This window comes from Octopus bimaculoides, chromosome 28, assembly GCF_046866305.1.
Source record: "Octopus bimaculoides isolate indiv1 chromosome 28, ASM4686630v1, whole genome shotgun sequence".
In the NCBI taxonomy this organism is placed as follows: Eukaryota; Metazoa; Mollusca; class Cephalopoda; order Octopoda; family Octopodidae; genus Octopus; species Octopus bimaculoides.
Window position 1 is genome coordinate 16,619,059 of NC_142955.1, and position 4,497 is coordinate 16,623,555.

Genomic DNA, 4,497 nt, shown 5'->3' on the forward strand with positions numbered 1-4,497 from the left:
TGTTTCGTGGTCTGCTACCACAACAGCTCCTTTATAGGATCCAGTTAGCTCAAGACATCATCAGGAGGAACCACGTCCAGTTTCGGCCCCTACTCCTCTACCGTTTTGACGTGGCGCCCCCCCTTTCGGAGGTGTCTTCAGCTCTGGTGTTGGGTGCATGTCTTCTTTCACTGTTTGTGACTGTTCTAATTCAACTGTGGAATGTCCCTCGCTATGGTTATTTTCCAGGAGGTTCTGGCCACACGTCTTACGGTTCATCAACCCGCGTTGTTGAATTACTTTCTTCTGACATACCTTCCCTTGGTGGATTAGGATCCAGTTAGCTGAAGACATCATCAGGAGGAACCACGTCCGGTTTCGGCCCCCACTCCTCTACCGTTTTGACGTGGCGGGCCCCCCTTCTTTCGGAGGTGTCTTCAGCTCTGGTGTTGGGTGCATGTCTTCTTTCTTCTATTCCCTGGCCTCTTCGATGCAGCATCAACGAGTGTCAGCGTCCGACTGAGTGTCTTGTCAAATTCCCCTTTTTATACCTGCTGCTAGGCTCCAGCAGGCTGTCCCAGCAAGTTGTCACGTGACACTGTCTAAATTTCCCGCTGCTAGGATATTCTCTCTACGATGGAGAATCGACGACGACGAAGACGATGACAGCACATTTAGTTTATATGAAATTACAAGATGTCTCTGTCGTCACTTCCGGTTTGTATCGCAAAAAATTTCATTTTCCAAGGACTGTTTAACTTGCGAGCACGTTTGCGAGCATGTCTGTGTGTGAAACCAGCGGAATCGTGCTGGGATGCATTTGGCCAGAAGTCGGCAAGCTGGTAGAAACGTTAGCACGCCGGGCGAAATGCTTAGCGATATTTCGTCTACCGCTACGTTCTGAGTTCAAATTCTGCCGAGGTCGACTTTGCAGTGGAGGCGCAACGGCCCAGTGGTTAGGGCAGCGGACTCGCTGTCATAGGATCGCGGTTTCGATTCCCAGACCGGGCGTTGTGAGTGTTTATTGAGCGAAAACACCTAAAGCTCCACGAGGCTCCGGCAGGGGATGGTGGCGAACCCTGCTGCTCTCTTTCACCACAACTTTCTCTCACTCTTACTTCCTGTTTCTGTTGTGCCTGTAATTCAAAGGGCCAGCTTTGTCACACTCTGTGTCACGCTGAATATCCCCTGAGAACTACGTTAAGGGTACACGTGTCTGTGGAGTGCTCAGCCACTTGCACGTTAATTTCACGAGCAAGCTGTTCCGTTGATCGGATCAACTGGAACCCTCGGCGTCGTAAGCGACGGAGTGCCAACAAGAAGAATATGGCCAGTGATTATACTTGGAATACTTTGTTGGGATCAATCCAATAAATTAAAAGTAACATGTAGTTAAGCTGAGGAAAAAGTATTTTCCGATATTCAGCTATTATTTGGAGCAAATCCAGTGTTCTGGTGAGAACTTCATATTTGTATTTCTACTTTTCTGGAGATTATGGCAGTTGCTAAGGGACATAACCAATAGGTAAAACATACGGAGTTGTGTACCTTTGGTAAACCGGAATATGTAGTAGGAAAGACAGGATGTTTTATACGAAAATTTGTATTGGGTTGTCCAGAAGTTCGTGCCGATTTATAGTAGCTTACCTTTCGACTTATTTGCCATGAAAGCACCTCAATTCTGGGAAGAGGGTATTTTCAAGTTAAAGGAAAGATGGAGACGCATTGTGCAACAAAATGGTTCAAATTTGGTTGATTAAAAATGTAATGGCAAGTATTTATCGACCTTTTTCTTTCCTTTAAAAATCGGCACGAACTTTCCGGACAACCCAATAATATGTATATAAAAAAAAAAAGGCGGCGAGCTAGCAGAAATGTTAGCACGCCGGGCGAAATGCTTAGCGGTATTTCGTCTGCCGTTACGTTCTGAGTTCAAATTCTGCCGAGGACGACTTTGCCTTTCATCCTTTCGGGGTCGATAAATTAAGTACCAGTTACGCACTGGGGTCGATATAATCGACTTAATCCCTTTGTCTGTCCTTGTTTGTCCCCTCTATGTTTAGCCCCTTGTGGGTAATGAAGAAATAAATATATTAAAAAAAAAAGATATTTTCGAGTTTCATGATCACCGTAAACATTTCTCGTAGATGAAAGAATAATTGGATATGGAGGAAAGATGAAGAATAAAAAAAAAAAGAAAATTGGGGTGGACCAGGGGAAATTGATATTTTGAAAACGTGTGTTTTGAGCAAAATCTTGATCTCCAATATCGAAAACATCGAAATGCATAAGAGATTAAAGGGGTAGGGGAGGCTACACGTGTCTGTGGAGTGCTCAGCCACTTGCACGTTAATTTCACGAGCAGGCTGTTCGGTACCGCATCGTCGCAACAGACCGAGTGCCAACTGACTTTGGATAGAAATTTCATTTACAAAGATCAGTGAAAAAAACTTGAGAAGGAAGAGGGCACCATCAACTTGTAAGAAACGAAAATCACAGTACCGCCGATAGTTGTTGTTGACAAACAACGGCACTAATTTTATTCAAGGGAAAAGATCCCATTACACCGCTAGAACATGTTGTTTACATTCCACAGAAGTAATTGTTTTCACCTCAGTAGACGTCAGTGATTGGTTGAAATTACCTAAATACGACAACTTTTTACATGAAATATCTTCGAATACAAAAATTTTTTATCTGTTCTATAACACAAAATATACAAGTATACGAAGTTTGAAAGTGTTTCGGTACCAAAAACACTACATAAAACATAAATGAAAAGTGATGTCCGTCAATTCAGAAAGATCCTAAGAAATTATTTCTGATATTTAATTTTATTTTTTATTTACTCCACGTACCCAGACTTTGTGGACACCCTGTATATATATGTATGTGTGTGTGTGTGTTTGTGCGTCTGTGTTTGCCCCCCCCCCTAACATCGCTTGACAACCGATGGTGGTGTGTTTACGTCCCCGTAATTTAGCGGTTCGGCAAAAGAGAACCGATAGAATAAGTACTAGGCTTACAAAGAATAAGTCCTGCTCGACTTATTCTTTGTAAGAATAAGTCGAACAGGACTCACAAAGAATAAGTCGATTTGCTCAACTAAAGGCGGTGCTCCAGCATGGCCGCAGTCAAATGACTGAAACAAGTAAAAGAGCAAAAGAGAGAGAGAGAGAGAGAGAGAGAGAGAGAGAGAGTAAACAACACATATTTTGTAGTTTTAGGCGTTCAATATGCGGTAATTGGTCAGTTTGCTCAGATAAAAGAGTAAATAGAAATTAAGGGGGAGGGGGGGCAAGTAGTAAAAGAAACAAAGGGACGAATCGTGGACGTAGCGTTCAATCAAGGAAACTTGGAGTCAGCATTCTTCAGTGGTTGGCACGGCGTCGTCGACTAATTAGGAATATGTACACCTGTGGAAACTGTTATTCACCATGCGGCCTTACTACACTTGGTGACGTCACTGATGGAAAATTATGGCACGGCAGGCGTTGTAAAAGGAGAAAATGTGTTCGTTTACCGTTCATTTCTTGCGATAAGGCATCTTTCGCCAGTGTTTATGTTGTGTAGTGTGAAGGCGCAATGGCCTAGTGGTTAGGGCAGCGGACTCGCGGTCATAGGATCGCGGTTTCGATTCCCAGACCGGGCGTTGTGAGTGTTAATTGAGCGATAACACCTAAAAGCTCCACGAGGCTCCGGCAGGGGATGGTGGCGAACCCTGCTGTACTCCTCCACCACAACTTTCTCTCACTCTTACTTCCTGTTTCTGTTGTGCCTGTATTTCAAAGGGTCAGCCTTGTCACACTGTGTCACGCTGAATATCCCCCGAGAACTACGTTAAGGGTACACGTGTCTGTGGAGTGCTCAGCCACTTGCACGTTAATTTCACGAGCAGGCTGTTCCGTTAATCGGATCAACTGGAACCCTCGACGTCGTAAGCGACGGAATGCCAACACACATGTGTAGTGTAAAAACTTGACTTATCTCCCCCTTAATTTTTATTTACTTTTTTTAAAAATTTAACCAAACTGAACAATTACCTCAATATTCGTTTTATTCGCTTTCCGTTTCGATTGGTCGTTGTTTTTTCTTTCGAAAATGCGAAAAAAGAGTAAACAACAAAAAGAGTTAAAAAAAAACAAACAAAAACAGAAACAAAATGCAAACAAATGAAATATTGACGGAATTTTACTTTACGCACGCCATTATAACCCTTCATAACTTTTTTATTTTTTGGAATTTTCAGAAAATTTTTGCAAATTTGTATTCTAGGCGTGCGTGTGAGTATGCGGGTGCCTTTTTGTGTACTCGCTCCTAGCTTCAGTGTCTCATTTTGCCCACCTCAACGACTTCAAAGCAAATATCGACTTCAACAGGATATGAAATGATGGTAAATTATTAAGAAATTATTTACGGAAATTGCCGAACAATTAGCTGCAAGAAAATGACAAGAAAATGATAGGATTGTAAACATCATCCAAATATTGCGTTTCAGGCAAACAAAATTATAGATGA